Genomic DNA, 27558 nt, shown 5'->3' with positions numbered 1-27558 from the left:
TTCAGTTAGAGAGTTCTACGATCTTGAAATATAGGTATATAAGTACATGGTAAGTAGATAATCTGTCATTTGTAGGCTCTGTATTCCTCAGCAATGGTTTGCATGCAATAGTAAATGTAAATAAGATAATTTTTTAGTAGAAGGCCCTGACCTTTGGATTTGATGTCTACTGTCATATCACATTAATGTTCTCATTTCTTTGCTGATATTAATTATAGTCCAATTAATGTTATAGTGTATGACAAAGAGCAAGAGATAGCACAGATCTGCTTTTTATTGAGAATTTGCAGGTGTAACAGCCTAGAGTCTCTGGTTCATTCCTTTTTTGTGTCTGGTCTGGGAGGAGGCCCTTAATTTTTACCCTCCAGCATCCGTTTCTAAGAGTGTCCATTCCCTGGATTCAGACCTGAAGAGCAGTTATACTGCTGGACTAGGTCTTCAGCGCATCAGCTCCCCTGGTATCAGCTTGCTCGCAGACTTCATCTGCAATGTTCTCTGACCCCCTTTCATTGTTTGTGTCCACGCGGGTCTTCTTACACAGGTGCTGTGCTCCTTTCCTGTTGCGGATCATGTTGTGTTTATTTGTTCATCTCTTCCCGCTCCATGAAGGTGTTTTGTATTCTCTTTTGCTCCTCCTTGCCATTGCCCACACTTGACCTTCAACCTTTTCCCTCTTCATCCACCTACGAATATCAACACATTATTTAAGGGTCACCTGAAATGGCATAGCCTCTGAGAAACAGATTGTTCGGTTGGCATTAATCACATCTTTCCCTGTATTCCCCCTCCACTTTGTTTGGGTCTCTTATAGCTATTTCTTTCTGCTGAGAATTTTACTGATTTATCTCCCTCTCTCTCTCTCTCTCTCTCTCTCTCTCTCTCTCTCTCTCTCTCTCTCTCTCTCTCTCTCTCTCTCACACACACACACACACACACACACACACACTGTCCTAAGCTCCTGAAAGACAGCCATCCTATTTATCTGCCACAAGGACAAGTACCTGCTTTTACACATTGCAGATGCCTCATGAATGGGAGTGGAACGATGCATCTCAGGGTGTTCAGACAGTGCCAGAAGCATCTATTATGTGAGGGCTCACACATTTCTATCCCCAGCCTGAACCTCCCCTTCGCCTCTCTTCACTCATCTGTCCCATTATGTGCTTCTCCCCAGCTGGATTTCGAAGTACAATGTCCAACTCAGCATGGCCAGAAAACAGCTTTTTCTCTCCCCTCGCGAAGCCATCCCCATCCCAGTAAAGGTGAGGGCCATTTACAGCGCTGCTCAGGCCAAACCTGAGAGTGAGCCTCGATTTCCCTTTTCCTCACCTTCTAGATCAAACTCATGAACACCTCCTGCCACTTCACCACCAACACGTATCCCAAATCTTATTCATTGTCACCATCTTCCTGCCCATAGCCCGGATGCCCCTGCTTCTTCCCTGGATCAGCGCCACCATCATTCTACCTCAACGGCAGCCATACCTCCTCATCAGGCTCCCGGCTTACCTACTGCTCCTCTCAGACCAGCGCTCCCCACAGGTCCCAGACAAAGCCGCCTGTGGCCTACGTTTGCCCACAGCAGCCCCATTTAAAGCCCCCCAGTGGCATCTACTTACAATTAAGTGTCCTTTCCCAACCACAGTATCCAAAGGCCCACAGGCTCTGATCCCTCAGTAACCTGTGACTTTTCTTCTTTCTCTGTTCCCTTTGTTCACTTTGCTAACAGGGACATTGACCTTGTCCTGTCTCTCAAACATGGCAAGCTGTTTTTTTTTTTTCTTTTTTGCAGCTTCAGTTCAGAGCTTTGCATGGCTGTGTTTTTCTTTCAGTCCTCAAAGCAGCCTCCCCTGACCACCTTGGCAAACGAACACCTTCAAACATCCTCTTTCGTGATTTAATCTTCTTTCAGGCTCTTCCTAGGTGCATGGCACTTTTATTCCTCCAACTAGAGTGTGTTTCTTATCACCTAAAAGAGCACCTGCCTTACTAGGTCGTCGTCGGCAGCCGTCCGTCTCGAGAGACGATGGTGTAGCTTCTTAAGAGTCTATCTGCACCGCCGAGAATGGTTGTGCAGTCCGACTCGGGAGTGACACGGTATCTGTCTCCTCCCGTGTTGAATTGACATCTTGCGATGACGCTGGAGTGTCCTCTCCAGTGAAGCTGAAGCTACAGAGCCTCGAGAGACGATGGTGTAGCTTCTTAAGAGTCTATCTGCACCGCCGAGAATGGCTGTGCAGTCCGACTCGGGAGTGACACGGTATCTGTCTCCTCCCGTGTTGAATCGACATCTTGCGATGATGCTGGAGTGTCCTCTCCAGTGGAGCTGAAGCTACAGAGCCTGGGCGGGGTGATATGGAGGATCTGCTGTTGCCCATGCAGCAGACCCGCCTTACTAGGTACTTATTGACCAACTGACGGAAGGACTAACGCCATCTCGTTGGCGACCCCTCCTGGTTCTCTAGGCAGTTGGTTCCTTTTTCTGTAGTGGAGGATTTTTGCCATCTTGTAGCTGTCTGTGCCCCTTGCAGCTTGTTTCTTAGGCTTCTCTGTGAGGCCCCCAAAGTAGGGCCCATGTTTGTCTCATCGCTGCTTCTCAGAGGAGTTGGTACACAGTAGTACTGAGCATGTGAGTTTTTCCTTTAATCCTGTAGTCGCTTCCTCTTTCTTCCTGCCTTTCCTAATGGAATTGCTTCTCAGTTATAGGAAACTTAAATTCCTATTAGAGCCCTTTAAAACCGAGATTGGGGAATTGATGAGGCCTGTAATTGGTGAAAGAAACTCTGACCTAAGGTACTTGTCTAATGAGAGAATATGGTAGGAGGGCAGTGGGAATAGTTTCACTTAATAGAGGAGATGAAGATTTGATGCTCATGGTACCAGCTTATTAAGCAGGAAAACCAGTGCTACTCATTCCCTGAATAAACGGTCTGTCAGAAAAGTTCACCCACTCTGTAAGCTGAGGGACCGGGTTAGGTCTTTCACAAATTACAGCCCTTTTACTTAGGTTAATGTGATGAAATATAGATTGATGTTTGTTATAAAATTTTACTTTATATAACCTAATATTCTAAACTGAACATTGGCATTGGATCTAGGTTCCTGGCTTCACTTCCAACCAAGGAGATACTTCAGGTTCCTTAGCAAATTCTCACAATCAAGAAACAATCTGATTTTGTAAAAAACAAACAAATAGACAGGCAAACAAACAAACACTGTTATCAGTATTCTGTAAGCATGAGTCAGTCTGTTGTCAGTGTTTCCACTGTAGTTTTCTGATATTACAACTGTACCAGATTTTGTAAATTGAGGCCAAAGAGCTAAAATAATGGAATTGACCTTCAGTTGTTTTCCACGCCCTGTGAACCCCTCCTCAACCCAAGTCCACCTTCCCTCATGACAGAGGCTGTGCCCCTTGGTGATGACTTATGATCCCAAAGAAAAATTAGTCTTTTCCCTCCTGTCCTCCCCATCTGTGCTACAATGGACCCCATTTCTCTACCCCCACGTCAAAGCCCCTGTTCCCTAAGTGCTTAAAAAAAATAGATTAAGGAAGCAAAACGTAGATTTGCCATGAGTAATAACACCTCAATGTGTGGATTCAAAAGTATTTGGACTTCCACAACAAAAACTGGAGAGAACAATATCATAAGAGTAATAAATCATCAGTGCTGGAATTTCAGATACAACATTAATCCATGTCATATTCTAAAACACCCATCATGTACCTTGCATGTATTCTAATAAAGATATAGTAAATTGTTGGAGTTAAAAAATGGTCATATGTAGCTCATAGTTTACTAAAATATCACATTTACTTATCAAGGTCTAGTTTCAGTTTGGGGTCCAGAGAAGTACTGCAAAATGCCCTGCAGAACATCATGGGAACCTCTCTGGCCTTCTCACTTCTGCTGGTCCCTCTGGCTGACTTTACCGTGGAAACGCATGTGAACTTGGTAGATCCCTTAGAGCCAATATGTAGATCCAAAATGAACTCATTTTTTAAAACTTTCTCTGAGATGTAGTCTTGTCTTTATTTGCTGTCTTGGTTGCAAACATTACTAAACAATCAATTACTTAAGCCAGAAGGAGATCATCTTAGAAACATTATTTTCCCTCAATTTCCACATGCATCCAGTCACCAAAATGAATACACTGTACCTCTTATCCTCCCTGCCACTCTTCTAGATTAGTTTTGACATTTGTCATCTTTACCTCGGGTAAATCAAATGAAATAGCCTCCAGCTGATGCTTTGAGTATCCAGGGTTGTTCTGCACCAATCCTTCTTCTGTACTTCTAACAAGGTCCTAAGACCTGAATCATTCCATTGTTCCCCATTGCCTGTAGAATGAATTCCAAACTAAGGAAAGTGGGTTATCCTTCACGATCATGCTTTGTCTCTTCATGGTACAGCTTTGCCTCCTGACATTCACCCATGGGATTCTGTGTCCCAGCCCCCTAGAAGCCCTTGCTATTCTTTCAGAGCTCCTGTTTTCTTGCCCCTGGACCTGCTTCGGTGTACAGCAGTCCCTCTCTATATCGTGGTTCACTTATCACGACCTCACTGTATCGCGCGATTTTTAAAAATATTATATTTAATTACTTATCGCGGGATTTTGCAGTACTGTATATGTATGCTGTTAAAGTTATGTAGGGTTAAGAGTGTAGAATATGCTTAAGAACATAAGTAGTGTTTATAAAAGTGTGGAAATGGTAAATAAGGGAATGGGAATTGTTTATACGTGTGTAGGAAGGGTTTATAAAGCCTTAAAATACTAAAATAAATGTAAGGTTCCTACTTCGTGGATTTTCACCTATCATGGGGGGGGGTCTAGAATGTAATACCAGTGATAAGTGAGGGAATACTGTATGTTGCTCTCACTACTTAAAATGCTTCCCCAACCTGAGGCCATTCCTACTTATCTGTCTAGATTCTGTGCAGACTTAACACCCTCGGTGAGACCTTTCTGATTGCTAAGATCTCTAGGCAGAGTGTGTTTCTCCCTACTTCATGTAGCAGTTAGACTCAAGGTACACTTTTATCATAAAATTTATTGCCTTGTTGACAAATGCTTAAGTCTTTGCTCTCTCTATTAGACTGTGAAGAGATTGAGGGCAGAGTCTGTGTTATTTATTTATTATTATTTGTTTTGTATCACCTGATACATTGTACTTGGCATCTGGTAGACACTCAATAAATATTAAAAGAACAAGAATCACAGTTAAATGAATTTACCCCCTATTATATGCTAGATTCTTTCTAACCACTTTAACCTGATTTACTTTTATTAAATCCCTACAGCGATGTTTTGAGGTAAATAATAAAGCCAGTGCTTTAAAAAAATTATTTGTTTGTTTGTTTGTTTGTATTTTTTAGAGAGAAGGAAAAGGAGAAAGAGAGAGAGAGAAACATCAATGTGTGTTTGCCTCTCATGCACCCCCAACTTGAGACCTGGCGTGCAACCTGGTCATGTGCCCTGACTGGGAATCAAACCAGCGACACTTGGTTCGCAGGCTGACGCTCAATCTATTGAGCCACAGCAGCCAGCAAAGCCAGTGCTTTTAATGTCTTGTGTCACTGTCCTTTGACTCTACTCTGATTCGTCACCGCTGTGGCAGATCGATTTTTGCAAGCTCGGACTCGCGCTGAGTGTCTCACCTCAAACACACTGTGTGTCCATCTGCCTTCTGTCTGAGGCTTGCTCCAGAACTGCAGGAAGGCTCTAGGTCTGTCTGTGAGCCTCATACAGGAGTGAAGAGGGTTTAACCTTCTCAGGGCAACTCTTAGCCAAAGGGCACAAGGGCCAGTGGGTTCATCCTCCAGCCTCAGAGGTCCGGGCTGAGCCAGGCTGCCATCCCTTACAGAAGCAGCTTTGACACTTGACACCAATACAGCTCTGTCTCATTCCTGTCACGCCTCATTCCTCCCTTCTGGAGACAGCTTCCAGTAAACTATTTACAAACAAGATCCTGCCACGTTCTGTTTTTGGGAAACCAAAATTAAGACAAGTACTTCTGTTATCCCCGTTGGATCAGAAACAGAGGCACAGGAAAGGCTAAAGATGTTGTGCGATGTCTTACCCCTGAAGAGTGAGGGAGGCTGGGTTTGAACTCCGTCCGCAGAGCCCATTTCTTCATTATCACCTTATACTAAGTAAAGATTATAACATATGTAGGGGTCTCAAATTTCACGATATACGCTCCCTACCCTAATTGTGTTTAAGACTTGTATTTGACAGATTAAAATTCGTATTTCTCCTCCAAGTTTAGAATACAAAGGTATATTGATTCTGAATTTCCCTGCTCTAAACAAATTTCTAATTTTAAGTTATAAAGTGTTTGTTCCAGAGGAAGAACAGAATAGAATGACAGGGGAGACATTAAAGCATTGCAACTTCCCAGTCTTAAAAGCTCTCTTTTTAAGATTCCACAGTGGAGACCTCTGAATAGTGCCAATGTGGGAAGAAGAGCCAGCATTTAGGTCACAGTTGGAGAGACCATTGTCAGCTGACCCTCTAACTAGCTCCATGACTTTGACTTTCAGGGCCTCTAGTCCTCACTTTGGGTCTCAGCTACCTGATATGTAGAATAGAGGTTATTCTACATATGTAGAATGTAGAGAATAAATCTAATGTGTAAAATAAAGAGAAAGTGGATATTTCTGCTTTTTTTAGACTCTGTAAATCAATTAAGAATCTGCTGAAATCTCTGGTATATCTCCACTGCTTCCTTCTTCTCCCAAATGCACATGCATGAGTATATCCACGATTTCTTGTGTAACTTCAAGGGCTGGCATTATCTGTGGACCTTCTAGGTTTAAGAACCCATGAGCATGATCTCTAAATTCCATCCCAACTCTAGCCTTCTATGGTCTTAGGTAAGGAAGCACTCATTGAATTCATTCTGCTTAAGATTTTTCTATGAGAAAAAGATTTATGCATTCTGTTAACTACCAGACTCACCATGAATGATTGTTTAATAAGAATCCAGATAATTTTTAAATAGACATTAGTGAGAAGAAGCAAATGTGTATATTTTACTTGCATCTTATGTTGTTATTATTCTAGATTTGAATATCTTTTTAAACCATGGCAGGGAATTATGTAAATGATTGAGTGATGGGCTATACCCTATAAATAATGTTTGCTCTACACCATAAATAAAATTAAAAGTATTTGGAACATGGTTAATTAAATGGATAAGTATTAACACACACACACACAAACACACACACACATATATAGTTTAAATGTATCATATTCTATATTTTATTGTATTTTTTTCATTACCATTTATCACTCTTATACCCTCTTTCCCCATACAATCACCACCCTATTGTCCATGTCTGTGAACATATATTTGTTACTGATTCCAATGTCTATAGTTAAGATGTTTATGCAGATGTTAGACTGTTCTGTACTTTTTTATAGGAGGCTACATTGACTTAATATCTCTATTTTCTTTAGAGAAAAAAATCCTGTTAAGTGAGAATCTCATGGGCTGGAAAAAACTAACAGACCACCTTCAATGAACTAAATATTTATTGAAAAGAAATAGAGCTCTCATTAGTGGGGAAAGAATCACATTCTTACTATATTTTCTTAAAACTGGTACATTTCACTGACATTTTCCTCTATATTTTCATGAATTGAAATCCTACTTTATAAAAGAGAGCTAATGATAATTTAAAATGATGCTCAATTTTAATCCAGGGTACATAAATAAAAGAAAGATGTTGGCATGCTACACTGTTGTGCTAGTTTAGCTAAGGCTTCTTTTAAGAACTATAGGAATTATGGTGACATTAGCAATAAAAATCCATTGCGGTTTTCTAAATGTAGCCCAAACAAATTTGATTTTTAAAATTTTGTTTTGAACCAAACTGGCTCTCTGGTGATTGATTGGAAGAGGATGAAGCGACCCATCTATTCCAACCTCAAGGATCGTCTTGTATCTCTACTGATGCTCTTCCTCCAAATACAATTGAAGTGACTGGTCTAGTCTCACATTCTGTGCTGTATTTGGAAAGAGTGCCTTGGTGCAGTCCGTCACTCAGTGTGCCCAAGGACTCACAACATACTCAGGTGACAGTGACTCTTGTGTTATAATTCACAGCATCACAGATCCAGTCTTCAGCCCTCTTCCTCTGTTTTATCTTGACTCTTAAGTGCCGTGTGGACTTCACTTGCCTTGCTTGTCCCGCTGGACCCATAGTCAGTCATTTCAACATCTCCATTTGCTAATCTCTAACGTTGGGTCACCCCATTATCAGCTGTCTTTACTCAGGCAACCGAGCTTTGTGGCAGAAAGCCATGGAAACTTCTGGACTGAGACCTGTGTGGTATCATACTCTCTCCTTTCAGCTATGTTCTCAGTGTGGCTTAAACTCCTATTTATATATGATAACTTTCTAGAATATTGAGAGTCGTTGCAAGAAATCTTTTTTTATTATTTTTAAATACTTGACTTGATTACATGACTTACTCTGCTTTATGAGAACACATACTTCCCTTGCTTTAATGAGTTAGTAGGTCCCCTATGGCCTTTCGGACCAAGTCTCAGTTCTTAGCTTCATATTTAAGAGCCTCTATCCTCTGGCCCCAACCTCCATGCACCTGTGTATGTAGCTGAAGGTCCTCAGTTTCTTTTCTTTTCTTTTTTTTTAATTTTATTTTTACTGTTTTTCTATTACAATTGTCCCACTTTTTCCCTTATTGCTACCCCCCACCCAGCCCACCCCTTCTCCCACAGTCAATCCCCACCCCATTGTCCGTGTCCGTGGGTTATTTATACTCGTTCCCCTACTTACCCCTCTTCTCTCCCTCCCCCCAATAACTGTTACTCTGTTCTTTGTTCAGTTTTGTTCGTTTGTATTGTTCATTAGTCTCCTGTATCAGGTGATATCATAAGGTATTTTTCTTTCGTTGCCTGGCTTATTTCACCAAGCATAATTCTCTCTAGTTCCATCCATGTTGTCGCAAATGGCAGGAGTTCCTTCTTTCTTTCTGCTGCATAGTATTCCATTGTGTAAATGTACCACAGTTTTTTGATCCACTCATCTACAGATGGGCACTTAGGCTGTTTCCAGACTTAGCTATTGTAAACAGTGCTGCTATGAACATAGGGGTGCATAAGTTCTTCTGAATTGGGGTTTCAGGATTCTTTGGGTATAATCCTAGCAGTGGAATCACTGGGTCAATCCACTTTCTTAAGTTTGCTGAGGAGCTCTTGCCTCATGGTAGAGTCTGATCATTGTCCATGGTGGGAGGTGGAAGGGTGGGAGTGCAGAGGATGGGCCCGTTTGGGTGTTGCATAATGAAGAAACCCTCAGAGATCTGGGGTGTCTCCCAAGAAACTTTCTTGAAAAATAATGGCTCTCTGGATTCTAATATGCTCCTAGGAAAACAGCTGGCACCTTTGTTCTTGTCAAAACAAGATGGTTATGTTCACAGAGTGGGATCCCAGCGTCATCCGATTGCCAGTGAAGTCTTTTTTTTGTTTGAAAGTAACCATAAAATCAACAGCTTCTTTGATGTCAGCCCAATATGGGGCTCTGTGAGTTATTTTCTGACAGTTGCCTTGAATTTTTCATTACTGTAAAAAGGAAGAAATGACCTTTGAGGGTTTCAATATCTTTTTGATGTGTGTTCATTCATATACCTCTCAACAACCATTTTTAAAAAGGTCAAAATGAACAAAGTGATTTTAGGAAGAAAAGAGTTTTTTATTGTTGTTTTCACTTCATTTGTAAGTTTTTATTTATAAAGTACAGATTGAATGCAGTTTATATTTTGGATGTAAATTATGTATAGTATAGCATACACGTGTAATTTTGTCTGACATGTTAAAAAGGGAGAGAAAATGTCTTGAGAATGTGATAAAGCTTTTTTTTAAGAAAAAATTATGCCCTCATAAATGAAGTAATAAAATTAGCATTTTATTATAACTTTTTGAACTTGAAATAAAACATCTTAAAATTGGACAAGCTCAAAGAATTTTAAGTAGCATATTATAGCATTTAGGAAGCTGTCAATGAATATGTTTAATCATTAATTTCCTCCAGAAATTTCTGTTTTCTTCTGGTAAGAGCTGGCATAATTTTATCTGTCTTGACTATTTACTTGTTTTTTTTTTTTTTGAATTCTCCTTTTACTAAGCAACATTTGTTATAATGTCTTTGGAAAGTCTCCTAGCTGCAGAAAGGTGTGAGCATAACTGTCGACTTAGTTAAAATTGGTCTGGCACCAGTTTTACTCTAGCATGTTGATTTCTGGTACTCGTTTTCTATTTCCTCATGATAGTCTTTATTCTCCCTTTTGAAAAGCAAAAGTTCAAGTCGAATGTATTTATGGTTTCTGAGTTCTTCCTTAAGTTGAGATATTATGTTGCATTGTGATGCTCAGGCTCGGTTTCCCTTGGCAATCATGTGTCAGTTTCTCTGGTGAATCTCCTCCCTTTGAGTCTGGCAGAGTGTTATCTTGGTGCTCTGTAATGTATTCTGTTGTTTGTTTCCTTGTTTTGCGTCTTGTCATTGAGGGTTCAATCCAGAAAAGGGGGGAGGTAATTAATGTATGCAGAGGTACATTTCTCTTAAACCTCTAATTTTTATTTCATAAGTTCAATGTATTTGTAAGTTCTATAAAATTATGAAAAACTTCCATCCGTGCTGACAAGTTAATATATTTGGCAAAAGACTTAGAACATATTTAATTAGAAGCTTTTAACCAAAATTCACACTATTGTGTTTCTATTAAGAATGTAGTTGCAAGCAAGTAGAAATGTATGCTTAGAGAATCTGAATAACTTTTCCAAGAGGACAGAGCTAGAGGCCACGATATTCTTGTTCTAATGTTCTTTCCCCTGGCTCATGCCTCTCCAGAGGTACGCTTCCCCCAATATACAATGCATTCTACCTCAGTGATTAAAGAGAACATCTTGTTCTCCCTGTGCCTTAGAACAGTATGCTTCAGTGAATTGGATCTAGGCTAACCGGACAAGGAAAATCATGGAAAAATTTGGGCTGGCTTACTGCAAAGTGCTTCTGTAGGATTGCTTTAGTACTGGCAACGTGCCAGAAGCCAGCTTTACCCAGAGGACGGTTAGCTCAGGGCAGCTATTTTTAATTCTTGAGCAAACCCACCTCATAGGGTTATGGTGTCTCTCAGAGTTACACTGAGATTTTAAATCACTAAGTTGATCTACCTTCTCAAGGTTCTTCTGAACTTGAATAAGCTCCGTGTGTATGTATTTGAGGGTGGGGAGAAGACAGTTGGAGAACTGAGGTACATGTAGTCTTGGATTTCTTTTGCTCATTCTAACATCAACCAGAGTGTTTTCAGGAGACTCACGGGCTCTAAAATGCTTTCAGGATGCCAGGGGTGTGCAGAGTGAGAGCCAGGGCAGCTAACACAGAAATATGGAATCCCCCAGAACAAACAAATGGAAAAAGTGGGGGTGTGCATGTGTGCATTTGGCGCTTCATTACAGACTGTGCTTTCTGCATGAAACAATGCAGGGTCTTAACCCCTAAACCACGGGCTTGAGTTATGTGACACATTTCTGTTGAAAATTCTGTTGTGTCAGGGTTTCTACACGATCAGAAATGGTCGTTTCTTGGCTCACTCGCTGAGTCTGGCCAGCCTCCGTGCCTACACAGTTGGCTGAGTTGTGCTCTCAGAGATTTTGAAATGGTTTATGCTGCATCCTTGGCTAAGACTGTTATCATCTCTTAGCTGTCCCTGCGTGTGACTGATTCATATTTGAAAGGATAAAAAGTCAGAGGCACCCCAATGTCCTGTCATAACAGGGAATCCATAACGCCGTTCGCTTAATATGATATCTGACAAAACAGGCTGTGTAATCTCTCTGCCTCTGTCAATGTGTGAAAAACAGAAGATAACAAATATCACATGTGTTTGGTCAGCTTGACAAAGACTTTCAAGTGAATGTTCCTAAGATGGACTAGGCTTTAAAAATCTCTCACAACCACGATTACTATGAGATCCACTTGAACCCTTTTTAAATATAAAATTAATTGAAAAAAGTTGACCCAGTCATCTGAAAATATTGTTATGAATGCTAAAATGGACACATTTCTCCATCTTGACCAGATGCCATCATGATATTTTTGTTTATAAAAGCTTTCATGGTAATTATTTAACATAAATTATGAGACATTATACATTTTCTCTGTTTTCAAAGTGGGAAACCAATATGCAAAAATATCCAAAGAGGCCTATGCACAGAACTCCAATCAGGTTTTCAGCTTGTGGAAGGGCTGAGCGCTCTGCTCCCTGGGCCAGGAGATAAAACAGGGGATGTTGCAGAATACAATGAAAAAGGCTCAAGAAAATGTGGGTGGTTGTTTAGCCAATAGCAAAAAAAACAAAACAAAACATTTTTTTATGACATTATATTCATTCATGAAAAATAGGTTTTGTTCATATTGTGTTCTTCAAAAGATGCTAGATGCTATGTCCTGGCCCAGGAGGAATGTATAGTGTGTGTGTGTGTGTGTGTGTGTGTGTGTGTGTTCATGTACACATGCTCATGTTACAAGATGGGGGAGTACAAATAAATAAGCTGTGGCAAGACAGTATAATTTATGCCATATTAGGAGTCTACACAGGGTGCGAGGGCTAGTGTTCATTTTTGGGGGGGGACCGTCAACCCAGGTTTGGGGAGGTTGTTCAGGGAAGAATTCTCAAAGGTAATCGCATCATCTAGAACCTAAATCATGAGTGCAGGTTCGGCAGAGAATTGTGAGAGGGGGCAATGGTGTTCTTAGATGTGGTAGCATCATCGTTTGGACAAAGACAAAAGAGAGAGCACATTGTGTTCAGGGAACATTTTATTTCATAAAAAACTTATTTTCAATGACTTTTTACACCAAAATTATTACAGTTGGAATAATTAAAATGATAAGATTCACTTTTATTTTTTTCACAATGAACAGTTATTCTACATTGGGCTTCTTTATAGCATGACTATTCCTCGCCCTCCCTTTTCTTTTTTTCAGTCAGTTGTTGAAAAAACTTTCAACATAATTTATTGCTTCATAATGGTATTTTGGTTCTTCAGCATAATTTCCTCTATGAAGTTGACTGTGAAAGTTTTTATAAATGTTGACACTAACTTCAAGTACACTGCTGGTCATTCATGTACATTGTCAGTTTTTATAAAACGATAAAATTTTATAATAACATATATAGCGCTATGTTTTTCTATCAAGTTCTCTGATTGTACTTTTTTTTCTGAGTATCTCTTTTGTGAGTTGAAAGACATTTTCTTGGTCTCTTTCACATGTGGCATGGCAAAGAAGCTGTTAAAATGATTTATTGATGTTTCTTAATATGGTGGCATATTCCAGATTTAATATGATGACATAAGAATTCCAGCATTTTCCAGATTTATTGGTTAAGAGTTGCATTCAGCAGATCTTCCCAGACCTGACGTGTAGACCAGCTCATTGTCTATTGCCTATGGAAGTTTACAAAATGCACAAAACCCAGTTCCAACTCCAAAGTATTCTGATTCACTATATCTGGAGTTGAGCTCAGATATCTGCATTCTTAAAGGGACACAGGTAATTTTGATATCTCTCTGGGGCTGAAATTTATCTAACTCTAGACACTATACTCAATAAAGGAAGATCTCATAATGTTTATGGTGGCCACATAACACTATTTGTATGTGCCAAATTTGGCAACAATTAAAACCACGAGGGCTTCTTTTCAGCCCTTTCCTAAACATATGCACTGCATTTTTTAGGACCTAGATCTAAGACTTAACATTTATTCCTGTTACCTCTAATCTCAGCCATTTCTGGCTGTCATTCTATTTGATAGGATCTCATGTTGTTTCCAATCTCATATGTCTTATTCAGATAACCTTTAAGGATTCATTCATTCCAGGTAGGCATCCCAGAAGAAATATAACAAAAGATTCAGATTCAGGTCTGTCCTTTATTTATCACTAGGTTTTTTTGTTTTTGTTTTTGTTTTTTTTGGTGAGTGTTACAAAATGCTCTCCTTTTCCCATATTTGGCATATTTGTTATTTTGCCCAATGCTTTGCGTCGTCTTTCCTTTCTAAGTTATAATAATACATCCTTTCACATTGGAAGCTGAGAGAGAATAGGCTTTAGAAGGCTGCAAGATTAAAAACAGAGCCCTGGCCTACCCCTAAAGTCATGGGCATCGTCTAGTCTAGCCTTTTGCAAGCATTTCATAAAATAATATTGCTGTAGCTTTGTTCACCTGATTTTGGCTGCAAGTATCAGGGACCCCATCTTAACACATCTTGAATAATGAGGGGATTCATCATCTTACACAGCAAAAACTCCAGATGTAGGACACTCGCAAGGCTAATTAATCTAACAACAGTTTTCCAATGCCATCAAAATTTGACTCTACATTTGTCTTTCTATTCTGCCATCCCAGCACCCCCTTCCAGGCTAACTTCCTTTAAGGTCCCAAGATGGGTGCTGCAGTTTTATAGCATCATGCAGATGTGACAACATCCAAGAGCAGAAGACGAGCCCCTTCTTCTGTCTCTCTTCTTAAAATCTTCTCATCAGCCTGAGCTTTATCACATGTCCTCGCACAAGGCAACATTGGCAACAGGACCTGGGCAAATTCTAATTCACCCCCAGGCCCAGTGCTGAGGCTGGTTCAGGAAACAGGGCTGCCTCCAGGGAAGCCAATGAAGGGTTTGATGCCTTCATTGAAAATTAGGGTTTAATGAGGAAGACCTGAACAAAATTGGGATTCTGTGAGCAAGGAAAATGGCAGGCGTAGGGAGTAACTTCTGGGTGGGTAAATCCCAGTGTTCATTATACTACTCACTCAACAGTATTTTCTTTCTTCAGAGAGTAGGTATTACTGTAATACCACTGAAAATGTTATCAAAATAGTGAGATGCTGTGGGGAGTGGCTGGTTGCTGAAGATCAAGGAACCATTGTATAGGGCAAAGGTAAGAGGAAAAACTACTGTGCAGACCACAGGATAGCATTTTATTTCTCTCTAAAGCAAGTTAATTAAAGCCAAATTTTTTACATAATTTCTGCCTGGCTCCAGATTAACCTCCTCATTATGCTGTTGGCTTTACATACAAATGCTCTGTGTTTGATGAGGAGGGAGGACTGTCAGCTCTTAGAAGCAACGGCTTCTTTATTTCTAATTTTTCCTCTCATCCGATAGTCTCACATCATCTCTTTTAGAAGTTAACAGTATATCTTTGCATTTGGAAAGTAATGGGGAAAAGAACAGACTAAGTGCAATCATCACCAGAGAAAAAACTATCTGTGAGAGATAATATACTATAATCTCCAAAGAGCTTGGTAATTAAAGACAAAAATTTGTTTGAAAAGTTTATAAATAGTCAATGTAGTATTATTTCTAACTGATCCCAGGGAAGTCTAGATTCCGGAAACTGAAACTGCTATAGACATAAAATATGGTCTGAGGAATTCATACACCATGAATTACTCAGTGCCTTTCAGGAAAAAAAGTGAGAGGAAGTTGGAGCTATGACTTGATTTCAATGCTAACTTGCAGGAAAGACTAACAGATTTATGAGAACATATAGAATAGAAATTAGAAACATGTGCCATCCACAGAAGGAAATGAAATCAGGACCAGGAAGAAGAGTGTCCATTTATTGTGACCTATGTACGTGCTGAGGATTTACCTGCATGGTTGCATTTAATCCTTGTCAACCCTTTGAGGCAGTTGCAGTGGAGGCAGATATAATTCTGAGGAGTTATATAATTTGAGATTGTAATGTGCCAGGCAGATAGAAGGTATTTTTAGTCCATTGTTTTTGCACACCTGTCAGTCCATTGGTGGACATACTGGCATCACAGTTCTAAGGTGACTACAGAAGCCCGTGCATGGGCCAGAGTTTAGCTATATGAGATTAATTAAGCAATTTTATTTGATGTATGCTCTCAAAACCTCACTGTATTTAATAAATTCAGTGAAGCAGAAAAGAGTTACAAAATCAAATTCATCAGCCCCTCACCTTGAGACCAAATCCTTTAATATTGCAGATATACACATATTTTAAAGTTGATTAAAATATAAGTATATGTATGTCTTCAATATGTAATAGAAGAACCCCCCTGGATCACTTCAATGACTTTGAAGTTAAAAAAGATTTTTTTTTTTTTTTTTTTGGTTTTGGAAAAGGGTATATTTTGCTGATTAGCATGAAACTGAATTTAAAATACTGTTTGCAATCATTTTAAAGCCTGGATATGGCATAACTGAAAAAAAGATGCAACCTTCTAATAAATATTGGTGTGGACAGGAAGGGGAGGTAGAAGGAGAGGAAAAGCAGGTCTGTAGCTCAAAGTGCACTTGGCTTGTTCACACACAAAGGCACCGTTTGGGTTCCAAGCAATTATTTTTACTGCTTGTCAGCACTCAGGGCCACTACTGCTTCAGCCCGAATAAAGAAGCTCATTAGGAAGAGAGGTCCTCGAGAACAGCATGACTCATTTACTTGAGAAATCAGAGGCAGAAGAAACCCCTAGCTAATAATATTTTGGAGTTCTTTTTGAGAAGAGATGCAGAGGAATTACTAAAAGTATAAAGGGCAATTCTGAGTGAAAAATTCATTCCCGATCAGCTGGTTTGGAAATGAGCATAATATCCACTTAAAAAAAAAATCTGCCATTAAATATGACCTTACTTGGAATTGTACTGGTGTTATTCTTCATATTTTTCAATTGTTGAAGGTGGAAATCAGTCACCAGGGTAATGCCTTCTAGTGTTTTCGTAGGAACCAGTAAGACCCGGACTGAATGTTTGTGAAAAAACAGAGGAAAGACAAGGACGGGGAAAGTTATACTTGGGATTCCAGCCAGGTGGTACCAAGCCATCTTCAGAGGTTTTCATTAACATTCCACACTATAAGCATTCTAGATTTTTTCTGGTAGCAATTTGCACAAACAGAAAATAATGCTGATACATTTCGTAAATACTTTCTTTGTCATAGATATATTGACATAAAGCTCATCTCTTTTTTTCCCGGGGGAGGGGGGCAATTTATCGAAAAATATTTTATTTCCTCTTTGAGAGGTATATTCTACTGCAGATGAGCTTTCAACAGTAAAATTCATCCTGAAAACGAATTTGTGAAAGATGGGAGCTTCTCCTCTCTTTGAAAAGATATTTACTCCCAAAAGGCCCTAGATCACAGCAAGCCTCAAATACAGTCAAAAAGAAACAGGGAGAGATGAGAATCAGTATGCAAATTTGTCTCGAGGGGCTGTCCTGGGCTGATCTGGTGTTTGTCGTACCCGTACCCGCTAGACGGCCGACGCCAGGATGATAATCAGCAGGTTAACAACAGATCGATTTTGGCTTCATTCAGAAGCTGGTGCCAAAGCTTGTAGCAGAAGTAACCTGATGACCTCAGACCAGCAACCCACTGACGCTGGATATGACAAAGAGAATGACAAAGACATACTGCATCATCATGCCCACTCCCGACGTACGACGTACAGTTAAACATTTAACCTTGAAAAAAGGAAGGATTTGGAATAAAAGTTGATGTCACTTTTTTAGAGCAAGATATAAACAGCTGATGTAGGCCAAGTCTGGTTGTTGTAACAATGGGTGCTGTGGGCATTCTGTAATGATCACATCTTGGTAAAACGTTTATTCTGACTAGAGAGTCCTGATTCAGACATTTCCAGAATAAAGGCTCGGTGGCACATCCTGAGGCTTAGAGCTTTCCTTCACCCCTGCTGCGTCCCCTGGGTCAGGATGTGCCAGGAATCGCTTACTCTCTTCCGAATCAGATCTGTAGAAGTGAGCTCAGTGCCTGGCTCAAAGGAGACAGATGCTCAGGAAACGCTTCCTTGGCCATTGGATTCTAGTAGCTATCCATCCGTACATGCCATTCCTTCCCTTTTTCATAGAGAAATAAAATAAAATTTGCTTATCTTCAAAGACCTCTCAGCATGTACAGACCACTAAAGGAGACACATCTGGTCCTCCTTTGCTGAGGAACTTAGAGGAGGTGGATCTCAGCTGTCAGGCCGTCGCTAACTGGTAATGTAGAACATGATGTTATCGGAAGAATTGCAGATCTGTGAGACTCCCGGGCAACTCTTGGTGCCTGACAGCTGCATTCTGTGACTCTTCCAAGGGCAGGAGAAGGACTCATTAAGTCCAGAATTTCCCCAGCTAGTTGCTTAAAATCAGTCAGGCTTCGGAAGGGCAAAACCTCCTTTTCCTCCAGTGGCCAGCAGGTGTTTGCGGATGACACATGCCAGGCAGATCATTCCAAGCCTCGGGGATGGGCTGGGGCAGAAATCTGGCTGTGATTCTTGAATCTAGACAAGTTACAGCTGGAGAAGACCTACATATAGGGAAACTGAGGACACACATAGCATGTGGACTCTCTGCAAGGGAGATTTAATACCTATCTTCAAAAGATTACCGGGCTGGCTTCTTGGATCAGAACGTCCTTGCGCAGTTCACCATTCCCCTGTCTGCAAGGCAGCTTGGGCCTCCTAAATCTCTGCTCTCTACACGGAGCAATTTAATTTTCTTTTTCAGCTGCATATGATGTGATTCACTGATCTTTACCTTATGTGGCTGGCTTTCATTCCACAGCTCTGAAAAATGTCTATTTTTCTAAGCAGGTCTTGTAAGAAACCTCAGCTCAGATGTCAGTAGGCTTGTGGTGTTTGTGTTTTAGCCTTATACAATATGTTATAAAACAGGCCCCCAGATGGGAATAAAACAGAATTCTACATGCTAAAAGACATTAAGAAGTTTAAAATGGATTTTTTTTTTTTTAAAGCAGATACGTCTTTGTCGGCTTTGGCTGCTATAACAAAGTACCATCAACTGGGGAGCTTATAAACACCAGTAACGTATGTCTTACAGTTCTGTAGGCCGGAAGTCTGAGATTAGGATGCCAGTGTGGCTGGGTTCTGGTGAGAGCCCTCTTCAGGTGTCAGATTGGCAACTTCTCACTGCACCTGCATATTGTATCCTCACATGGCAGGGGGAGAATGAACTAGCTCTCTGGCCTTCTTAGAAAGGCACTAATCCCTTTCATGAGGGTTTCACCCTCATGACCTAATGCCCTCCTGCAGTTCCTGCTTCCTGATACCATCACATTAGGGATTAGATTTCAACCTATAAATTTTGGAGGATCACAAACATTCAGTCTATAACAGGATATATATGGGATATGAGTTGCTTTGGGAAGAGTTAAAAAACAAAAACTTCCAAAGCACATGGAAAAATATTCAAGTTAAATTCCTTGACTTGGAATTTAACTTGCTTAGCATCTAACTTAATAATTACTTCTTTCATCACTACTTCCTCTAAAAGACCCCAACAGTCTTATAATGAGGGACCCTCATATATGGACCCCTCAGCCTGTCCCCCGTCCTGCTGCTCTCAGACCTTTTCCCGTTGCTTCCCACTGATCTGAGGCCCACCCATGCTCTGTGCATTTCCTTTTTGGTGAGACCCCCTCTGGTCCCTCTCAGGGGCTTCATCCTACCCTGTCATCTATGCTGTGAAGCTCCTGCCTCCCTGACTCTGCGTCTACCCTACAGAGTCATGTCCGATGATAAGTGTCCTAAAATGGTGCAGAGCAAGATTTTTGTCTTTTTTTTTTTTTTGACACCATTTTTATATTGAATAGTATCTTTTCTTTTAAAAATAGAATTTTTATTTTGTTTTGTCAAGGTGAATCAAAATGTTTCAGTATTCTTGAGTGGTGCAATCATGAGTGACTAATTTTCTCTTTTTCATACTTTTGTATTTTCCAAAAACATGGCAGTTAGTATCTATAGTAGTAACAACAAGCCCTTATAATTTGGTAACCATCATATAGAGTAAGTATTCTTACCCCTGTTATACATGTCAGGTAATTTATTTTAACCCTACCCAGGTCTTAACCATTATTGTCTTTTAATTATCAGGGTGGGGGTGGGGAAGAGCTTTATTTATTTATTTACAACTTTAAGAACATTAGTAATTCATTTTGTATATATATCAATGATAAGATTATGCATTTGCCATTTCTCTATTCAGGGTTCGTGGCAGGTTGTATTTTGGCCACGCCAGTATCATCCCATGTGTTTTCCTCATGTGACTAACATGCTGAACATGGGGTCTGTTACTTCCCCTTGAATTTGTGAGTAGGGGTTTGTGACTGCTCCCACTAGTAGGCCATGTATATGTATGCATGTGTGTGCATGCACACACAACGTGTTTTATTTTTTGAACTATTTATGAGAGGAAGTTGCATACATCATGATTCTTCATTTCAGAATGCTTCAGTGGATATTTCCTAGGAACAAGGACATTCTGTTACATATCTATAGTGTACTTATCAAATTCAGAAAATTTAGTATTACTATTCTTTTACTCTGCAATCCTATTCCAATTTCATTAGTTATCTCAATAATGTCCTTCAAAGCACTTTTCTCCACTTCCGGAACAAGACCCAGTCCTGAATCACATTCTAGGTTTACTTTTCTTGTCTTCTTATGCTCTTCCTACCATTCTTCATTACTGTTGCATACTTCTATTATTATTAATACTTGCAGTGCATATTAAAATATAATGCCTAGAAGAAGTCCATGTTAAATCACATGGCCCAAGGATTTTTATTGAAGATTGTACACAAATCAAACTCTGTTTTGAAATCTTCCCTTAATTGTTTGGATATTTTTGTGATTGATCTCTAAAGTTATTTTTATTGTAATTGGAGCAATTGTCTGAAAAGAACAATATTTAGTCAATTTTGATGAATATTTTATGTATATTTGAGAAGCGTATGTTTCCTCTTTTGTTTGGTATAGGGTTCTATCATTTTATCATTTATAGATTATTAAATATATATTTTTTACTTTTATAATCTGTGTTCAAATATTTGCCATAGTCACTAATTTTTGTTTACTTGTTGGATTAGATACTCAAAAAAATTCTTAAAATATGTTAATTGTGTTAACATTTTCCATTAAGATGCTGTGAGGAGAAATATTTTATTTTTTCCTTGTCATCTTATCAATTTTTATTTTGTATAACATTGCTACCACAATTTTAGAATTGTTCATTGTTATATTTCAGGTGAATTGAATGTTTTATCATTAGGTAGAGACCGCTTTATCCCCAGTCTTTTTTCTTGGCTTAAAATGCGTTTTGTCTGATATTGGTTAGCAATGTGGCCACATCACTTTCTTTTGCTTCATTTAACTGCTCTTACTCTTTTGATCCATCCTTTTATATCTAGTGTTCTATTGTAAGTTTGTATTTTTTAAAGCCCATATTGTTAAATTTATATGGTTACTTTTTTATCAGGTTGGACACTTATTTTTTAAATTGAGGCATCTAGTCTATTTTTATATATTGTTTTTCTTAATATGTTTGAAATTTCTACTGCTTTTATTTTGTTCTTCCTATTTACCTTTTTCCCTCTTCTACGTGTTTTTCTCCTAATTTTGTGCCTTCTCTATTAGTAGGAAAGTTTCTGATTATGAATTCAAATTCTTTAATAGAGGGAGGAGTACCATTTAATTTATTATTTCTCCTCGATTCAGTTTTGGTAAGTTGAGTTGTTCAAGGAGTATGCCTATTTCATCTAAGTTATTGAATTAATTGGCATAATTTTTCCTTTTTTTCTTTAAAGTCTATAGGATCTCTAGCAAACCTAGTATTTCATTACTGATTTTCTTAATTTGTGTTTCCCCTCCTTTTTTCTGATTAGTTTGCTAGGGGTCTATCAATTTCATTAAATCTTTCAAAGAACCAATTTGTGTTTCTTTAAAAAAAAATTTCTATTGTTTGTCTATTTAATGTTTCCTTACTTTCTGTTCTGACTTTTAATATTTTTTTCCCTTCTCCTTAGAGTTTAATTTGCTCTTTGCCAGGTTTTTAAGTCAAAAACTGAGATTTTATTTTCTAATATAAGCATTTAAAGCCATAAATTTCTTTCTAATCACTACTTCAGTCATGTCCCATAATGTTGCTGTTTTTTAGTCTGATTGTGACACAGTTTGAAATATTTTCTTATTTCTCTTACATTTTATTTCTTAGTCCCAAGGGTTAATTAAAAATGGGTTATTTAATTTCCAGTGATGTATTTTTCTGATATACCTAATTGCAGACTTTTAATTTATTTCCAATTTGGGAAGAGAACATACTCTGGAAGATTTCAGCCTTTTAAAATATACTGAGGCTTATTTTATGGCTAGATTAGGTTCTGTTATGTTGAATATTCCATGTTTTTGGAAGAACACGTGTTCTTCAGTTATTGCAATGTAGTGTTCTGTAACTGCACGTAGGTCAGGGTGGTTGGGTAAAATGTGAAGTTTATCTTTTTCTTTATTGACTTGTTGGTTTTCTTATTTATATCAATTACTGAGAGGGCATTAAAAATCAACAATGATTATGGGTTTGATTATTTCTCCCTCTGGTTCTATCAGTTTTTGCTTCATGAACTTTGCATCTCTGTTATTAGGTGGATACGTATTTAAGATTGTTATGTCTTCCTGATGAATGAACCCTTTTATCATTTTGAAATATCCATCTTGATTTCTTGGAATGTGTTTAATCTTGAGGTCTATACTTTGTCTCCTGTCGAGAAAAACACACCAGCTTTATTATGCTGTCTGCTTACATTGTATAACTTCCCTCATCTTTTTATCTTTATTTTTTTTCTTTAAATTTAAACTGAATCTTGTTGCATGTAGTTGGATCTGGCTTTTTAATTCAATCTCATAAAATTGTCTGTATGTATAATTGGTCCTCAAACTTCTAGCCCAAGAGTCAGCAAACTTTTTCTGTTAAGGGCCAGATAGTAAACATTTTAGGCTTTGTGAGTCATATGGTGTCTATCACAGCTACCAAGCCTCTGCCATTGCAGCACAGAGCAGCCATAGGCAATATGTAAATACACAGAGAAGGCTATTTTCCAATAAATATTAAAAAACAACTGGGCAAGATTTGGCCTGTGGGTCATAGTTTCTCGACCCCTTGTTGCATCTGTTTGCTCTTTTTAGTTTCTCTCTGTTCACATTGCATTTGATGTCTGATATTGCTGTTGAAGTTTCCCTTCATTGTATTTGTTTTTCATTATTCTCTTAATTCTTTTGTTTGTTTTTGTTGTTCCTTTTCTGACTACATTAGGGTACTTGAGTATTTTTAATATTCTGTTTGTTTCCTTTCTTGGCTACTGAAGCAATCAGTCAGTTATTTATGGCTGCTTTGAAGATCTCTTCGTCTTTGAGTCTACGGTTCTACTATTGTCTTTAGGTGTAAATTTCTTTTATTTATCCTGCTTGGAAAACATTGTGTTTCCTGTATCTCAAGTTTCAGTTCTAGAAAATTGGCTAGCCCGTTATCGGTTTTGGTGTTGCCTCTTCCAGATGGCATAATTTAAGAAGAGTTAATTTCCTTAACATTTTTTGCTCTCACTGCCTACCCCCCCCACCCCCAGCTGCCCCGACCCCTGGCCTGGCTCCATTCTCTCTTATCTCACCTTCAGGAAACTTGGTCACTTGTTAGAACTTCCCATTCTGTCCTTCATTTCATGTGTTTCATCACTTTTCCTTTCTTCGTCATCTTTTATGTAATTGTTCGAGTGTATCTTTCAGTTTAATTCACTCTGAAGTTGTACCTAATTTTCTATTCAGTGCATGTGCAAAGATTGTCATTTTATTTATTTCTTTCTTCTAGAAGTTACCTTTGATCTTTTAAAATTCCAATTGGTTTTTATATTCTATTTTTCCTTATGTTTTTAGTTTCCTCTCTCATATATTTACATATTATAAGTAGCATATTTATTTTATATTGTGGATCTGATCATTACAAAGTGTGAAGTCCTTGGCAGTCTAGTTCTGCTATTTGTTGCTTCTTTAGACTTTCCTTTATGAAGGGCTATTTCCTTGTGCATCTTTTTATCTTGTATCTTCTTCAATAAATGTTTCTGTTTTTTCATATTATATGATATATGGTCTTCCCAGAAAGTATCCATCCATGTACTATTAAAAAATAGAAACATTTACTGAAGAAGACACAGATACAAGAAACATTGTACATAGGACAATGACACCTCATTCCCCTTCAAAGTAGGCATGTTGGGACCTCACACAGTTCTTCTAATTGCCATTAGCTGCCCCATTGTATTTGTCTGAATCTCATCAATGGTCTGAAATCTCTTCCCTTTCAAAGGTAGTTTTAGTTTTTGGAAAAGCCAGAAGTCGCAGGGCACCAAGTCTGGGCTGTAGCGGGGCTGAGTCACCTGGGTGATTTGATGTTTCACCAAAAATTCTACACTGGACATGATGCATGAGCGGGTGTGTTGTCGTGCTGAAGCTGCCATTCACCAGTTGCCCATAGCTGCGGCCTTCTGAATCATCTGAATAGTTTATATGGAGGAATGTTCAAGCTTAACACAAAATTTGATGCAGATTTGTTTCTCTACTCAGTCATTTTGAATGTGACAGTCACATGCTCAGTCAATGGCATCTACCGCTCCCACTGACTAGTACAGTGAAGTCATCATTGTTCACACATGTGCATTCCAGTTCACTCTCCTTGGCCGCCAGGTTACATTGATGTTGTGCAAACTGTTCTTGTTATGTTAACAATGGCTGGACTTTTTCTGGATGGACTCATTGAGATATGGGTACTGATACTTCATTAAAACAGTAAAAAGTACTTACCAGCACAGAATTTTCTCTTACATTTTCAAGATTGAGTTTCTTTTGCATTAATTTACTTTTTGGAAGCTTATTGTGATGGTTTTCAGTGTGGGTATTTCTCTTTGTCTGAGGATTTTATTAGTTATTATGGTTGTTTTTGGTTGTTGTTGATAGTGGTTGTTTCAGCCAGAAGCAAAATCCTGTATTCCTACTAAAATATTCTTCTGGAACCTTTTCAAGTCAATTTATGTAAAAAGCCAGAACACCCTAGGGCAACTTATACTTGAATACCTGAGAACTAAGAAATTTGAGAAGAATTCACAACGGAATTGAGATCAGCATTGTGCTATAATATAGCATTAAGTCTCCCAGGGTTTTGAAGAAACAGTAGCTACTCCCTATTGATCTTAGGAACTCTCACAGACATTTACAAGGCTACACACCAGAGCTAAAGCACGTCAGCTCTGCCTTTTCCCAAATAATGGCATTTGTCATTGCTTGGGGAGGATACAGCACCACGAAAACAAATAGCTTTTCAGGCAGCCCTAGAAGAGGAGCTTCTATTTTAAGTCCTCAATATTCAATTCAGTAAAATTCGGTAACACTGCAGGCAGTAAAGCTCATAGAAACAGTTAAATACCCAATCATAGTTTCAACAGACTAAAACACTTAGAGGTAAAATTGATAAGAATATCTTTCAGGGAACTTATGGAAATGAATTAGCTGAAGCAAGGATTAAGAAAACCTTTCGTTTAGAGGTATATATCATTTAAGCAAGGTTCTTAAACTTTAATATGCCTACAGATCCCCTGAGGTTCTTGTTAAAATGAAGATTCTGACTCTGTTGGTCTAGGGTGGTACCTGGAGTTCTGTATTTATTAAAAAATAATTTATTAACTTTTTTAGAGAGAGGGGAAGGGAGGGAGATAGGGAGAGAAATATTGATGTGAGAGAGAAACATCAATCTGCTGCCTCTCACACAGGCCCCCAGCAGGGACCGGCCTACAACCCAGGCATGTGCCCTCTCCAGGAATCGAACCAGCAACCTTTTGCTTTGTGGGATGATGTTCAACCAACTGAGCCACACTGGTCAGGGATGGAATTCTGTATTTCTAACAAGCCTTCAGGCAATGGTAATGCTGCTAGTTCGTGGACCACCTTTTGAGAATAAAGGGTTTAGGCTCTGACTTTGGCAACAGAATGAGATAGAAGATGAGAAAATGTACAATAAACTATATAAAAGTCAATTTGGAGAATGAGTATGTGTGTTTAAATGTAAATGGCATGTTACATGTGATTTGCTTTGAACTCTTAAGAGGGACTACTCACTCTAAATTCAAGGTATACTGCATTTACAATTCTACTGAATATATGAAAAATATAAAAAATAGCAGTAACATACACAGAATAGAATTTTTAAATAAAACATACATTCAAAGTAAAATGCGAGGCTTCACAATAAGAGGTAGGTGCTATATTTAAATGTAAGACATGTGCCATTGTAGCAGGCACTTGCCTGGAACTGCAAAGGCACAGCTCCACAGCAGTTACAGGACTGGGACGGGGGACAGCTACCTGCCTTCAGATTCTGCCATTGCTTGCTGGCTCTGGGTATCAGGTAACTGGGCTTCAGTGTCCTCATCTATAAGATGAGGTAATAGTACACCCGGCAAGGAAGGTTCTTATGAATATTAAATGTGTAAAACAACAACTCAGAACAATGGCTGATTTATAGTTGGCCATAGTAAATGTTTATTCTTATTACTCCAATACTATCTAAAACAATTTAATATAGAGATTAAAAGTAGTTTTCAAAGAGTAGAACTTTTCTTGAGTCTATTTTATTGCTAAATTGCCTATGGGAAACCCTTTTGATTATCTGAATAAACAACAGAGAATGGAAACATGATTAAGAAAATAAAATCATCGATGAAATTAGAGAATATTATTGAGAGGAAAGAGAAGAATTTCACCCACTAAGTAAGAGGTCTGATTATTAAGAAATAGAAGGGCAGACAAGCAGCTGACTGCAGTAGTGGAAGACGGGGTGTGTGGCGGCCACGATCCTGGGCCAGAACCGAGCAGAACCACCATCATCGGCATGTCAGGCAGAGACGACAGACCAACCTGAAGGCACAATGAGAAGGCGCACAGACAGGTCAAAACCTCCTGAAGAAAAAATCTGCTGCTTTCACTCTTTGATTTTGACAGATCCTGAAGACGATCATAAAGCCTAAACTATGGGTGGGTAAAGTGGTGAGAGAAGCTGCCTCTTCACTTGCTGAGGCCAAGTTCACGGCAGGGGACTTCAGCGCCACTGTTATCCAGGATGTAAATAAAGCCCAAGCAAAGAGTCCAGCGAAGAGAGCGTAGCAGGTGTTACTCTGCCAGTATCTGGGCATCAGCACGAAGGAAGGGACAGCTACGGTTTGACCGGGTTAGCCAGAGGTGGGGAACACCTGGCTAAGTTGAAGAGGGATTCATGCCAAAGCAGTGGAACTTCGGGTGGGACTGGCCTCGTAGCAGACTTCCTCGGTTGCTGGATGAAGCCATTGAGACAGCCCACAGGTGTGCCATGCCAATGCGTGTGTCATCATTCTCTGAATTGAACGCACCATGGCTCACATAGTCGCAGAGCTGGATGAGAGAGCATAAGAAGAGCTCTACAGGTTAAAGAAAATACAAGAGAAGAAAGATTCTCCAGGAAAAGTCTGAGAGGGACCTGGACTACCGGGGGGCAGCTGGAGAGGTGACAGAGCCTGCCAGTCTTCTGGCTGAAGAGTAGGATGACGGTCGTCTGTCCGAATCATCTTTCCTGCTCTGGTCCCTTTCAGAAGCCCTGACGTGGCACCGTTTAGTTCACAGCGTGTAG

At 39.2% G+C, this 27558-nt stretch overlaps 1 long non-coding RNA gene and 1 pseudogene across 1 annotated transcript in view; both read left to right on the top strand.

The window, feature by feature from the left end:
• LOC149999251 (uncharacterized) overlaps nt 1-27558 on the top strand; it is a 234078-nt gene that overhangs the window by 43566 nt on the left and 162954 nt on the right. The gene's annotated exons all lie outside the window — the stretch shown is intronic.
• LOC149999252 (V-type proton ATPase subunit D pseudogene) lies at nt 1206-27558 on the top strand (annotated as a pseudogene).

Source organism: Furipterus horrens, unplaced genomic scaffold, assembly GCF_987537825.1.
Source record: "Furipterus horrens unplaced genomic scaffold, mFurHor1.1.pri manual_scaffold_10, whole genome shotgun sequence".
Taxonomy (NCBI): domain Eukaryota; kingdom Metazoa; phylum Chordata; class Mammalia; order Chiroptera; family Furipteridae; genus Furipterus; species Furipterus horrens.
The sequence above is the reverse complement of the archived record's forward strand: the minus strand, read 5'-3'. Positions and strand labels throughout refer to the sequence as shown.